At 38.0% G+C, this 15999-nt stretch overlaps 1 long non-coding RNA gene across 1 annotated transcript in view; it reads right to left on the reverse strand.

Annotated features, from left to right (window-relative positions):
- LOC112578479 overlaps window positions 1-11411 on the reverse strand; it is a 63241-nt gene extending 51830 nt beyond the window's left edge. The window contains exon 1 of the long non-coding RNA XR_003102768.3: window positions 11280-11411. This is a non-coding gene — a long non-coding RNA (uncharacterized LOC112578479). The remainder of the gene's footprint in view (window positions 1-11279) is intronic.
- Between the last annotated feature and the right edge of the window lie 4588 nt (window positions 11412-15999).

Consider the following 15999-nt stretch of genomic DNA (forward strand, 5'->3'; position numbering starts at 1 on the left):
TGGAGAAAGGGAAAGATATACCCAAATGAATGCAGAGTTATAGAGAATAGCAAAGAGAGATAAGAAGGCCTTCTTAAATGAATGATGCAAAGAAATAGATGAAAATAATATAATGGGAAAGACTAGAGATCTCTTCAAGAAAATGGGAGATATCAAGGGAACAGTTCATGCAAGGATGTGCTTGATAAAGGACAGAAACAGGACCTAAGAGAAGCAGAAGAGATTAAGAAGTGGCAAGAATACCAAAAAAAAGCTATACAAGAAATGTCTTAATAACATTGATAATCACAACAGTGTGGTCCCTCACCTAGAACCAGACATCCTGGAGTGTGAAGTCAAGTTGGCCTTAGGAAGCATCACTACAAACAAAGCTAGTGGAGGTGATGGAATTCCAGCTGAGCTCTTTAAAATCCAAAAAGATGATGCTGTTAAAGTGCTGCACGCACTGTGTCAGCAAACTTGGAAAACTCAGCAGTGGCCACAGAACTGGAAAAGGTCAGTGTTCATCCCAATCCCAAAGAAGGGCAATGCCAAAGAATGTTAAAACTACCATACAATTGTGCTCATTTCACATGCTAGCAAGTTTATACTCAAAATCCTTCAGGCTACAACAGTTCATGAATTGAGAACTTCCAGATATACAAGCTGGATTTAGAAAAGGCAGAGGAACCAGAGATAAAATTGCCAACATTCGTTGCATCATGGAGAAAGCAAGGGAATTTAAAAAAATCTACTTCTGCTTCACTGACTATGCTAAAGTGTTTGTGTGGATTACAACAAACTGTGGAAAATTCTTACAGAGATGGGAATACAGCCCATTTTATTTGTGTCCTGAGAAACTTGTGGATCAAGAAGCAACAGTTAGAACTGGCCATGGAACAATGGACTGGTTCAAAATTAGGAAAGGAGTACAAGGCTGTATATTGTCACCCTGCTTATTTAGTTTCTATGTAGAGTATTTCATGCAAAATGCTGGGCTGGATGAATCACAATCTGGAATGAAGACTGCTGGGAGACATATCAACAACCTCAGATATGCAGATAATATCACTCAAATGGCAAGAGTGAAGAGGAACTAAAGAGTCTTTTGATGAGGGTGAAAGAAGAGAGTGAAAACAGCTGGCTTGAAATTAAACATTAAAAAAACTAAGACCGTGGCATCTGGTCCCATCACTTCATGGCAAATAGAAGGGGGAAAAGTGGAAGTAGTGACAGATTTTACTTTATTGGCCTCCAAAATCACTGTAGACAGTTACTGCAGCCATGAAATTAAAAGACACTTGGAAAGAAAGCTATGACAAACCTAGACAGCATATTAAAAAGCAAAGACATCACTCTGGCCACAAAGGTCCATATAGTCAAAGCTATACTGGCTTTTCCAGTAGTCATATACAGATGTGACTGTTGGACCATAAAGAAGGCTAAGCACTGAAGAATTGATGCTTTTGAATTGTGGTACCAGAGAAGACTCTTGAGAGTCCCTTGGACATCAAGGAGATCAAATCAGTCAATCCTAAAGGAAATCAACCCTGCATATTCTTTGGGAGGACTGATGCTGAAGCTCCAGCTCCAATACTTTGGCCACTTGATGCAAAGAGCCAACTTACTGGAAAAGATCCGATGCTGGGAAAGATTAAAGGCAATAGGAGAAGGCGGTGACAGAGGATGAGATGGTCAGATAGTATCATCAACTCAATGGACATGAGTTTGAGCAAACTCCTGGGAGACAGTGGAGGACAGAGGAGTCTAGCATGCTGCAGTCCATGGGGTTGCAAAGAGTTGGACACAACTTAGTGACTGAACAACAACAGAGTTTATTGTTGTCTATTTTTAACATTAATTTATATTTTTTTCATTAAGCTAGGAGAATATATTCCATTCAACACATTTTCAACATGTGGGATTTATTGAGGATTCCTTTATCATAGTTTCTTTAAATGTTGTAGAGTTAAAAAGAAAATGCGTTTTTCATTTTGGTGACATAATTAGAAAAACAGACTGTGTCTACTGCTTACATCTATCTTATTATGTTGTTCAAGCCCAGTTTATTCTCACTTTTTTTTCCTATTCTCATGGGATGAGAGAATAAATGCTCCTCTATCAGCAAGTTCTTCCTTAGTTCTCTTTATATTTCCAGTAGCACTTGCTTTATGACTTTTGATGCTTTGATATTTGATACATGAAGATTCATGAAAATTAGAGCTTCATTATGTATTATATCCTTTTTCATTGTAAGATATCCTTCTTTATCTTTAATAATTTTGCATAATTCACCCTGAACTAACACAGTATTAGGAACCCTGCTTCTTTTGCTGCACTTCCCCTGGCATGATTTTAGCAGCTTCTGTCTGAGAATAGCATATATTTGGACTGTGCTTTGTAATCTGATTTTAGAATTTTTTCTTTCAATATGTTTATACTTGATGTGAGAGAAATGTTAGGTTCCATCATCCTTCACTGCATTTTTCCTTTGCAATGTTGCACACACACAAATTAAAGACATGCACATATATATTTTTTCCTACATGGTCCTTGATTTCTTTATTGTGTGCGCATTTTCATTCTGATCATTCTAAAGGTTTATAGTCTGTTCTAAGATCTTTTAGATCCTTGTTCCTTTATAAGTTTACATATTATTATCATATTTTAAAATACTTAAATAGAACCTGATGAATCACCACTACAAAAGATGAGACATGGGACTTTCCTGGTGGACCAGTGGCTAAGATTCTGAGCTTATGCACAGGACCTGGGTTCAATCCCTAGTCAAGGAACTATATGTCACAATTAAGAATTTCACATGCTGCAATTAAGACCCACTGCAGCCAAATAAATATTAAAAAAAATGATGAGACAATTACTACACTTACACCTACTCCATCTTGCCTATCCTACACTGCCCAATTTTGGTTTATTATAATATTATCATCATTAACATTGCTGGCTGTTACCTTTGTACATGTATACCTGTGGTGGAGTCATTTTGATATTTGGCAAAACTAATATAATTTGTAAAGTTTAAAAATAAAATAAAATTTTTAAAAAAGAGAGAAAAAAAAATAATACACTGACACCTCTGTCACTTGGTTTATCATTTTAAATGGTAAGTTTGGAGACTGCTATAAAAGATGAGGAAATCATGCTTCCACTGCTTTTCCCTCTATCTCTCATTCTTGGTTTGTTTCACAATTACTAGTGCTTTACTGCTATTATCACTCTTTCTACATTATACTATATTCTGTAATCATAATTCCTACAGTTGCTTAAACTTATGCCTTTTTCCCCCAATCTTTTATTTTATTGAAGTATGGCTGACTTACAATGTCATGTTAGTTTCAGGTATATATAGCACAGTGATTCAGTTATATATATATATGTATATATAAAATAATATATATGTATATATAAAAATATATATAAATATATATTCTTATATATAATATATATAAAAAATATATATTATATATATAAATATATATATATATTCTTTTTTAGATTACCTTCCTTAATAAACTATTATAAAATATTGAGAATAGTTCCCTGTGCTATACAGTAGGCCTTTGTTGGTTATCTATTTTATATATATTAGTCTATGTGTTCATCTCAGCCTCCTAATTTATCCATCCTGCCACTTCCCTGTTTGGTAACCATAAGTGTTTTATGTCTGTGAGTCTATTTCTATTTTGTAAATAAGTTCACTTTGTACCTCTTTTTTCTAGATTCCACATATAAATGATATCATACGGTATTTGACATTTGTTTTTGTCTGATTTACTTCGCTTAGTATGATAATATTTAGGTCCATCCATGTTGCTGCAAATGGCATTATTTCATTCTTTTTATGGCTAACTAATATTCCATTGTATATATACTACATCTTCTTTATCCTTTCATCTGTCAATGAACATTAGGGTTGCTTCCATGTCTTAGATTTAGTGTTTGCTCTCCTTACCACCGTAGCTATTCCATTCATCTCTTGATTGACATCTTCAAGTAATTTTTTTTTAAATAAAGGATACAGAAGTTCTTTTTTCCTGGCCCTTTTGCATGCCTGGAAATATGAAACAACAATTTGACTAGGTAAAAAATTTCTTGGGTCACACATTTTCTGAGAACTTGGCAACATTTTTTCATCACCTTCTAGCCGTTAATATTGCTAAGAAAAATCCTATAACCAAAGTTATATTTTCCCTCTTATTTCTGTTTGATGTTTTTTTAAGGTCTAGATTCTTTCCTTTATCTTTGAAGTCCAGGAGCCTTGCTAAGCCATGTTTCAGTGTTGATTTTGCTGATCCTTCTTTTTTCTTATTTCCTGGAACAGCTGGGCCTATTTCAAACTATGGATTTAGGCCTTACTTATTTAAGGAAATATTTACTCTGTTATATCTGAATATTTTTTCTGTTTCCTTTATTAGAGACAAGATTTGTAGGAAAGTTGAAATTCTTTTTCCTGCTTCCCATATCCATAATTTTCTCAATAATCATTTCAAATATTTAAATATTCTTTCTCATTTATTTTCTTTTATTTTTTTCCCAAATCTACTCTTTATTTCTTTCTAAGGAGTTTCTTTCTAAGAGTTTCTCTTTTTAAAAATCACTTCTGTAATTTAACTATTTCTTACTTGAGCCAGTATAGCTCTTCTTTGACTTATTATTCAGAAAAGCCATATTTAAACATTTTTCATGGAAAAATATTCCTCTACAATTTGTATCTACAATTGGTCTAATTTTCTGGAATGTTAACCTGCCTTTTGCCAAATCCCTCTCATCTATTTATTGATTTTCTCAGTATATTTGTATCATGGGCCATACAAACTTCTTTGCATTAATACTCATATTTCTATGAGATTTCTCATTAATTTATATGGACTATTCTTATACAGGTGAACTATTTTCTAAAATATAAGGCATGTTGATGTATGGCAAAACCAATACAGTATTGTAAAGTAAGAAATAATAATAATAAAAAGAAAAAAAGCAAACAAATAAAGAACTGTAAAAAAAAAAGCCTACTCTAAACATGCCTTGACTACTCACTTCTTTAACATTTGCCTCTCCAAAGTCATGTCAGTTTATTACTTTGCTAAGTAATTAATTTAGTTACTTTAAGTAATGACAGCAGTTGTTTAATTGTAACTGAAAATTTACATGAATGTATTCAGAATTCTAACTAGAAATAAAATGGTGATTAATCTTAAAAAAATAAGTAAATAAAATAAAATAAAATATGATAAGGCAGAGAGTACAGAGAAGTGAGCTAGGTCACTCATCCACTTGGATTTCTCTCTGGCCTGTAGCTTTGCCTCTCACCCAACAGGAAGTAGTAGGCTTGGCTAGCTTGATGGTCAACAGGGAGGCACTCAGCATTCCTCTCCCTTCAGCTGCAAGACCATCGCCCACTCTCCTATGCTGTCTTTTAGCAAAAGTAGCATGTTTCTTCACTTCCTCTTTAAGCTCTGAGTCCTCTCATGTGACGCGGGGACACCTCCAAATTCACCTTTGTAGACACAGATGTCACCCTTCACGGAAACCGATGGTTTCTCTCCTTAGAATTCTTGGCCCACTTCAGGCAGGCTCTGTGTTACCTGAGCTCTGAGAGTCCTGCCTTTCCTTTCAGCCTCCGCTCTAAACTAAACCCAACCCGACTGTGTTAATCAGGAGTTGGGCTGTTTTCAAGTTTCATGTATATTTTCCTTTCTAACTTTCAAGAACTATTTTAGTCGTGCTCAGTGGATTTCAAAAAGAAAAGTGGGACCAGACGCCTTGACTCTGCCATCCCGCTGAACACCTTGATGTGGCCAAAGAATGGCTTTGGATCTGTTTCTTCGAAAATTAGATTTCACAAATAATATGATCTGATGAAAGATGATCTCATGGAAACATGGGTCATGGCTGAATGCAAATAGAGTTACAGACAATAAAGTTTGAAAATCTCCAATATGTTCAAACCAGTCCCATTTCCACATCTTACAACAGTATCAAAGGGCCCATCTGCTGGTGTGACCTGGGGTTTTTATCGTACCTCTTTATAGACCTCAAAACAAGGCATTTGACTAGAAAGAGCTCCTTATTGCTGAATATCACTGACCAAATCACTTCTTGTCAGTGAGTCAGTAAGCTTTTTAAAGTTTACAGTTGTATAACTGCTTATGCATCTTCAAGCATTTTCTATTGAGTTAATTAAATTGTATTCTTTCTTAGCCTATATTACCTATGGTATTTTTATTGTGATAAAATATACATAGCCTCCACCAGTCTCACTCTTTTTGAGTGTATAATCCAGTGGTATAAAGTACATTCACATTATTGTGTAGTTACTGCCACTATTCATCTCCAGAACTTTCCATCATCCAGAAATGCAACTGAACCCATTAAACACCAACTTGCCCATTCTCCTCCCCTCAAACGCTGGTAACTATTTAATATAGTTTTTAATCGAAAGAACTAACCTTAACAATTGTTCCTCTTGCTATATTCTTGAAAATATAAGGGATGCAGACTGTAATAAACATTAAGACTTGCTGTGTTAGGTAGAGGCAAGGCACTCAACCTTGGGGGATGACATCTACCGCTTCCTCTGTGCGGCTCACTCAGTCTCTCTGTAAGTATGCTCTAGAGCAGCAGCAGCAGGAGAGAAGTATTACTCTTTTTTTGAGTTTGCAAATTCTTTTTTTTTCAAATTGCAGCATAATTCCTTTACAATGTTGTGTTAGTTTCTGCGGTACCACAAAGTGAATCAACTGTGTGTACACACATATCTCCTCCCTCTTGAGCCTTGCTCTGACTCCCCCATCCCACCTCTCTCGGTCATCACAGGGCACTGAGTTGACCTCCCTGTGCTACACCACAGCTTCCCACTAGCTAGCTATTTTACATGTGGTAGCATATGTATGTCCCACCTTCTCCTTCCCTCCCTGCGTCCACAAATCTATTCTTTACATCTGCATCTCTGTTCCTGCAAATAGGTTCATCAGTACCATTTTCTAGATTCCATATATATGCATTAATAGATGATATTTGTTTTTCTCTTTCTGACTTACTTCACTCTGTATGACAGACTCTATGTTCATCCATATCACTACAAATGACCCATTTTCATTCCTTTTTATGGCTGAGTAATATTCCATTGCATACATGTACCACATCTTCTTTATCCACTCATCTATTGATGGACATTGCATTATCCTCAGTTTACAGATGAGAAAACTGAGGTAGTGCCAGATTAGGTGACTTGTCCAAAGTAACGACGTGTCTGGGCCTGGAATCTAGGCACTAGGATCACAAAGGCAAAGCCTACACAAAACAAGCCAAGAGGGTTTAAGAGCTAAACACTATGGTCCTGAATTTAGGCATTGTCTTGCCTTGGCCATTTTTCAGAAAATTTTCTCTTCAAGATCACTCCATGAACAATCAGTGACCAAGTCCATGGGCCTCTCTAGGCTCTCATTTTCCTCTGTCTCTCTGATGCTTTTGAAACTCTTAAGCAAACCTTCTTTCTTCAAATTCTGTCCTCACTCAGCACCAGCAGAGTAAGTTGAGAAGCATCACTGCAGTAGAGAAACTTGAAACATGCAGTGGGCGATAAGGAAAAACTGGAGAGCCCTGAGCAAGGGAGCAACAGGCTGAAAGTGGTCCCTTAGGAAGGTCAGCCTGTAGGGCCTTCACACCAGGGAGGCTTGGCTGGGTGAGATGAGGAGCTGCTCTAGGAAAGATCAACGAGGCAGCTGTTACAGGGATCTGGACATGGTCATGACTGAACTCCAAGAAATGTTTATGCTCTAAGGGAGTTGATTCTAGAATGTACCATTAGAATACTCAGGATGTGATTTTAAAAAATCCTCATGAAACTCATTGCTCTTGTATTTCAGGGGAACGTGGAGGTCTATGGAGAACATGGTTTTTCTGATTACTCAATGTTCCTTTGTCTGGTTCCACAGGAAAATGCCTCTCAACTCTTGCTTGTCCTAAGCAATTTTATTGTGAGCTATCAACTCTGAGTCCCATAAATGTGAATGTGTCTTCTGTATAATGTCTGCTAGAAAACGCAAAAGGAAACGGGAGGCTCATGAAACTTCACAGCAGGTGTTCTGCGTCCTCACCCAGTCTTGGCTCCATCTGTCTTTTCTACTTGTATTCACCCTTTTGTCATATTTTCTCACTGATTGTGGAATTAATTTGTTTCACTGTCCCATATGTATTTTTGAAAGATCCTCTCTCTAAGTGGTTTCTAGAATAGGGAAGGGGAGAAAAAACAAGAGAAATGAAATTTAAAAGGAAAGAATGTAACCCAAGCAAGTCAACTCTAAGAAGACATTTTTGAGACAAGTGAGAAAACTGGAAAATAAATGGGTATTAGATGATTACAGTTGCTTCAGTTGAGTCTGACTCCTTGTGACCCTGTGGACTGTACCCTGCAAGGCTCCTCTGTTCATGGGATTCTCCAGGCAGGAATACTGGAGTGGGTTGCCATGCCCTCCTCCAGGGGATCGTCCCAACCCAGGATGGAACTCGTGTCTCCTGCACAGCAGGCAGATTCTTTACCCACTGAGCCACCCAGGAAGCCCTAGTAAGGGATTATTATTAATTTTCTTGGTGAGGCATGGTATTGTAGTTATCTTTTTAAAGTCCTTATCTGTAAGTAATTCATAATGAACTATTTATAAGTGGAATATATAAGCATCTAGGATTTGCTTTAAATTACTCCAGGAGGAAAAAAAAGAGTGGATGGGAATCAGGAGAGAAAAATATTTAAACTTTTTTTTTTTAATGTGGGAGAATGTAATACAATGGCACTTCTTACAGCAGTGTTTTTGAGAAAAGGCTTGGATATTCTTAGAGAGTCACTGTACACAGCTCGTTACCTGATTTGTGGGGAGGATTTTGCTAAACCTTTCCCAGATGCATGAATGGTCTGTTCACATTGAAAGCAAATGTGTTTGATTCACATGATGCTTACTGAAGTCAACAGAGGGCCCTAGATTTTAGATTTTAGTGAGAAAAACAGAAAGGAAAGGAATAGATCTTCATTAAACACTTAATTTATTCTAGGTCCCATGCTCAGGGTCTTCACATGCATTATCTCAGTTTTTCAATCAGCCTGGTTGGAGGAGTATTCCCTCCCTCCTCTCCAGGTTTTCTCCTCTCCTCTCTCCTGAATGGATGTGTGGTAACTGGGTGGATCACTGAACTGGGAAATTTATCATCTTGTTTGCAAGGGACATGTAAGGAACTGATTACTGACTCCTGCTTCTGACCTGTTGGAAGCCATCACGGTTGGAAGTTAGGGAGCTCATTTCCCCTCAAACCCAAGAGAAAGACAACACCGCACCTTTGGGGCACAGAGAACAACAGCTGAAACGGGCTGGCGCTTGAAGCTCATTCTCTCTGCCCCTCACCATAGCCTTAGAGGGAGATACGAATACTCCTCTGTACCTGCGAACAAAGGCCGTGGAGGGCACATAACCTGCCCAAGGCACCGCAGCCAGTTAACAGCGCAGCCAGTGCATAAATAAAGCTCTGACAACTCCAAACCTCCGTTCTTTTCAAGATGCAAAGGCTTCTGGAATGTTCATTCTCATCATTTGTAAAATGGGTTGAATAATAACTTCTTTGTCTACCTAATAGGAAGGCAGAGAGTGCCAAGATAAAGCAGCATTTATTATCACTAAGATGACAAGCATAGGCATAAGTGCAGCGACAGCTGTCTAATGCTTCACCTTTTCTCACAGCACTTCTACATGTATCCTCTGTAAGGCAAGACAATGCTCTGTTGCCCACAAAAGGTATCCTACTGGTCACAGTCATTGTAATTCTTATACACCTTTATGTGGGGAGAGAAAATTCCCTCCTGGGCCTTTTAGGGAAGCAATATAATGTGAAGGTCAAGGGCACCAGCTGTGGAGCCAGATTCTGCCCTGACTGCCTGGGTGAATTTGAATATCAGCTACTTAACCTCTCTCTGACAGACAAATATAGAGCCTCCCTTATGGGCTGGTTTGAGATTAAATGAGACATCGCATATGGAGCCCATAGGAAGAACTCAGTAGATGTTAGCAATAATTACGGGGATGCTCAATAGTACTGCTGGGTTTTCCGAGAGGTGAGACATTCATCTCCAGCCATCTCAGTTTCCTCCTCCTTTCTGCTCTTCCCCAACTCCAGCTACAGCTCACAAATCTTGTCTTTGATCCTTTTCAATTTGGTGGCAATCGCAAGCCAACAGATCATTTTCGAAAGCAGTAACTTAGTGATTACCAAGTAAGAGTTTGCCACTTTCATATGTTAAGCAGATAGAATTGTTCACCTCCCCTATGTCCATTAAAAAGTGATGTATTTTTATATATTATTTTGCTGGACAACAAAAATACACATTTTCCTGTCCGACTCCATCAATCATTTTGTCGCTGAACTGATGAGATCCCCGCTGGGGAGCTGAGTGGTGATTTACTCTGCACCAGTGTATCCAGCTCGGTCTCCAATATGTCTACTGAGGATACTCGTGTCTACTAATCTGGAAAGGGATTTTGGCTCAATTTTAAGGAATTATTATCTATGAGGGATTGAACTAATAGAAGAACAAATTGTGGGGGACTGAGACAAAGATTCCAGAAAGTAAAGCAAGATTCATGGAGTAAATACTTACTAGGTCTTCAGTGCTGACTCTCATGAAGTGTGTCTCTTGATTGAGAATACAGCACTGTTTCCTGCTTTTCTCTAGAGAGTGCATGGGGACAAGGTTGAATATTATCTAGAAATAGTTGTTTAAACATGTCAAAGCTTCAGTGAAATCCTCAAATGGGTCAAGTGATACATCTGGCCCAGTGTCCTTTGTGGAAGAACTGAAGGGAGGCCAGTGACCTTGCATAAGAAAATGGGAGATGTTGGTGGGCAGCAATCAGGCGAGCATTCTTAGCAAATGAGCAGAGAAAAATTAAGAGGAGAGGTAAAGGAGCCAAGGGATTTTTATCACCAGGAATGCCAGTCATTGTTGCAATATAAATCCCCTCCAGTTCCCCAAACATTCAGGAAAGTCTTACATAATGTTCCTAAGTGGGTTTTTGTTTTTGGAGGAAATCATGGGAAAGGATGCATTTAATACTGGAGCCAATGGTAAAGGCAGAGGCTAAGCAACAACCATGAGACAGAACAGAAAACAAGATACAGTGAAGACTGGACGTAGGAGTTAAGTGTGATCATGCAATGTACACCCTTTGGACACTTATGTAAACCTTGGTGTGGACGTTGGAGTCTTCACAAGGTTTGAAATAGGGATAATCTACCTTCAGGAACACACGTCACCAGAAAACGTCAATGTTGGTTTTCAGTCGCTCAGTTGTGTGCAACTCTTTGCGACCCCATGGACTGCAGCACGCCAGGCTTCTCTGCCTTTCACTATCTCCCGGAGTTTGCTCAGACTCATGTCCATTGGGTCAGTGATGCCATCCAACCATCTCATCCTCTGTTGCCCCCATCTCCTCCTGCCCTCAGTTTTTCCCAGCATCAGGGTCTTTTCCAATGAGTCAGCTCTTCGCATCAGATGCAACGTCTATGTCATAACACCTGAAGTGGAAAAAAACTTGCTTATTGAAAATTTCACTGAAACTTTGACATTCCTTTTACAACAATTTCCAGATGATGTTCACCCTTTCCCTCCTCACTAGTGATCACCTAAACCAGCTTGTGCTTTTCCACAATGGGGAAGAAAGTATTCACCCAGTAGTAGTGGGAATGCTGATAACGACTAGAGAGTGTTTACGTAAATCATTAAATGATTTTAGCACTGTTGATTTTTCCATAAGCCTTCTTAATCATAAATAAGAAACCTGAGATGCAAAGAAGAAAAAAAAATGTCAAATTTACTCTGAAAAGAAACAAAGACACTTCACTAAAAGGAAACAATGGGATTTCTAAAGTAACCTTAGAAACTCACAGAGCTGCCATCAAAAGTCCTTGATGAATTGTTCGAGTTGGATGTGAGTTCTGTGTGGGGAAAGGTCAAAAGGATAGTTTGTGTTAAAGCCTGCCCTGGACTGATTTTGACAGCTGCTGGCAAAGCTCTACTGTCGTCTGGGAGTTAACTCACTGGATCCCACCTGCTGCTGGGGTCCAGTTAGCAATGGAGGAGAAGGCAGGCAGGGATGGACCTCAAACACTAAAGTGCAAAAAGACTCGGTCTCTAACCTGGACACTCTTGGGCTGAGCATGTGATGTGGAGAGAACAAATGACTTTGTACTGCCACAGGTAATGAATACAAATTTCAGCCCTTGAAAATGGAAAAGTCTATACAATTTCCAAGTATTTTTTAAATTAGATTATTATAACTGGTTAAAGTTATTTTCCATATGGTAATCTTATTAGTTAAAAAAAATCTGGAAAGGTTGTCTTGGGTTTCCTTACACATTACACAGCTTATGTTTTATAGCTGTGAGGTCATAGCTGTGAAATATCCCCCTTTGACAACTTGACTATGATGTATGCTGTTATATTTCAGTAGCTCAGGGTGATTTTTCAGCTGGATGAAAAGTTCATTCCATTCCATCACTGCTGATATCATCTTCATTTCCATTTCACCCATGAAACGCAAAATGCCAGAAATTTGGAGACACCATTTGGGACCAGTTGCAAAAGTAGAGATTGATAAGATGGTAAGAGAAATAAAGAACACAAGCACTCCGTATAACCCAATACTAATAATTAAAATGTCTTGCATTAGTTATGGTTGGCTCAACTCTTTGATAGGGTAAGATAAGAATCTCAGTTATAGGCAGAACTTGAAGGAGCTGCTGCTGCTATTTGAAATACAAAGGTTGGCTCATATCCCCCCTTCCTCATGCTTTTGCTGCAGCGTCTACAGTACCAGCACGGTTGGCCTCCAATCTTAATTTGCCAAGATATCCAGAGAGAATCACAGTGGAGCTTCCTGGCAAGCAGTGAACATTTTAGGAAATATATAAGAGAAGATGGCAGTTGGCAAATACCACTGGAAAATCTGTTCATATTTACGTGTCTAGTGAAATCTATGGTTTGAGGTAACCTCAAATTACTCTTTTGAACCAGAGAAAAAGAAATACATGCACAGATAGTTATTGTGACTTCATTTATAATAGTGAAAAAATGAAGACAGTCCCATGGGGGTTAGATTAAATAAATGGTTAAATACATTATGCTATAGTTATATAATAAATTATTGCACAGCTATTAAATGCATGCCTTAGAAGAAAAAAAGAAATGCTTGTCATATACTATATTATGTAAGAAAGTTATTGTCTTTCATGAAAGTCACTCAATCATGTCTGGATCTTTGTGAGTCCATGGACTGTAGCCCACCAGGTTCCTCTGTCCATGGGATTCTCCAGGAAAGAATACTGGAATGGGTTGCCATGCCCTCCTCCAGGGGATCTTCCTGACCTAGGGGTCAAACCTGGTCTCCTGCATTGCAGGCAGATTCGTTACAGTCTGAGCCACTGAAAGTTGTTTACAAAACTACATACAATTAAAATCCAAATGTGAGATATACATATATCGGTGAAGCTATACTAAAAACAATTTTTTGTAATCATCCAAAAGCTTTACAACAAACACTTAAGAAAATGTAAAATGCTAAATGCATAATCTTTCCTTGTGATTTGATGCATTTTAAAATGTATATCAAGTCTGAACTTTCAAGTTTTAGAAAGCTGATCACAAAAGGTGGAATTTTCCTTTAATCAAGATGAACAGAAAATCACCAGGAGAGGAGAAACATTAATCAGCAGCCCTACTGGCCACACTGTAACCAAAGCAGCACTCACCACTGGTGTCATTGCCAGTCACATCAAACAATATCTGGGTCTCTCTTTTAAATGGCAGGGGCTTTTGTTTGTTTCTCCCCTTCTTAGGACTCAGGGAATTAAACTTTTTGAGAAAGGCACACATTCTAGAGTACTTTCTATAAATATAAAAATCTAGCTCCAGCAGGAAGGAAATAGGCCCCCTTTGGCTTAAACCTCTAATTGATTGTCATATGCTTCTTGGGAGGTTCTGATGTTCTGGGTGAAAACTTTCACAACGACGGCATACGAGATTCCAGTTAAGTCAGGCAGCTCATTGACTTGAAGGGTAATTATCCAGCTTCTCCATAATCTCAGGTCTGGCTGCTCTTCATTCTGCCCCTTCAAGCTACTGGCAAATTTAGCTCCACCACAGGATGGGAACCCCGTGAAAGAAACCCAGTGACGGTGATGCACGGCAGGCACTAAGGGTCTGAATCAGTCTGTGGTGGTGAGCATGGACGCTCCCTATGGATTAGGTTAGAAAGTAGACAGATCAACTAAACAGAAAATTAACAAGGAAACACAAACTTTAAATGATACAATAGACCAGTTAAACCTAATTGATATCTATAGGACACTTCATCCCAAAACAATGAATTTCACCTTTTTCTCAAGTGCACACGGAACCTTCTCCAGGATAGATCACATCCTGTGCCATAAAGCTAGCCTTGGTAAATTCAAAAAAATAGAAATCATTCCAAGCATCTTTTCTGACTACAATGCAGTAAGATTAGATCTCAATTACAGGAGAAAAACTATTAAAAATTCCAACATATGAAGGCTGAACAACACGCTGCTGAATAACCAACAAATCACAGAAGAAATCAAAAAAGAAATCAAAATTTGCATAGAAACGAATGAAAATGAAAACACAACAACCCAAAACCTGTGGGACACTGTAAAAGCAGTCCTAAGGGGAAAGTTCATAGCAATACAGGCATACCTCAAGAAACAAGAAAAAAGTCAACTAAATAACCTAACTCTACACCTAAAGCAACTAGAAAAGGAAGAAATGAAGAATCCCAGGGTTAGTAGAAGGAAAGAAATCTTAAAAATTAGAGCAGAAATAAATGCAAAAGAAACAAAAGAGACATAGCAAAAATCAACAAAGCCAAAAGCTGGTTCTTTGAAAGGATAAATAAAATTGACAAACCATTAGCCAGACTCATCAAGAAACAAAGGGAGAAAAATCAAATCAATAAAATTAGAAATGAAAATGGAGAGATCACAACAGACAACACAGAAATACAAAGGATCATAAGAGACTACTATCAACAATTATATGCCAATAAAATGGACAACGTGGAAGAAATGGACAAATTCTTAGAAAAGTACAACTTTCCAAAACTGGACCAGGAAGAAATAGAAAATCTTAACAGACCCATCACAAGCACGGAAATTGAAACTGTAATCAAAAATCTTCCAGCAAACAAAAGCCCAGGTCCAGACGGCTTCACAGCTGAATTCTACCAAAAATTTAGAGAAGAGCTAACACCTATCCTGCTCAAACTTTTCCAGAAAATTGCAGAGGAAGGTAAACTTCCAAACTCATTCTATGAGGCCACCATCACTCTAATACCAAAACCTGACAAAGATCCCACAAAAAAAGAAAACTACAGGCCAATATCACTGATGAACATAGATGCAAAAATCCTTAACAAAATTCTAGCAATCAGAATCCAACAACACATTAAAAAGATCATACACCATGACCAAGTGGGCTTTATCCCAGGGATGCAAGGATTCTTCAATATCCACAAATCAATCAATGTAATACACCACATTAACAAATTGAAAAATAAAAACCATATGATTATCTCAATAAAGGCAGAGAAAGCCTTTGACAAAATTCAACATCCATTTATGATAAAAACTCTCCAGAAAGCAGGAATAGAAGGAACATACCTCAACATAATAAAAGCTATATATGACAAACCCACGGCAAACATTATCCTCAATGGTGAAAAATTGAAAGCATTTCCTCTAAAGTCAGGAACAAGACAAGGGTGTCCACTTGCACCATTACTATTCAACATAGTTTTGGAAGTTTTGGCCACAGCAATCAGAGCAGAAAAAGAAATAAAAGGAATCCAAATTGGAAAAGAAGAAGTAAAACTCTCACTATTTGCAGATGACATGATCCTCTACATAGAAAACCCTAAAGACCCCACCAGAAAACTACTAGAA

This window comes from Bubalus bubalis, chromosome 13, assembly GCF_019923935.1.
Source record: "Bubalus bubalis isolate 160015118507 breed Murrah chromosome 13, NDDB_SH_1, whole genome shotgun sequence".
NCBI lineage: Eukaryota > Metazoa > Chordata > Mammalia > Artiodactyla > Bovidae > Bubalus > Bubalus bubalis.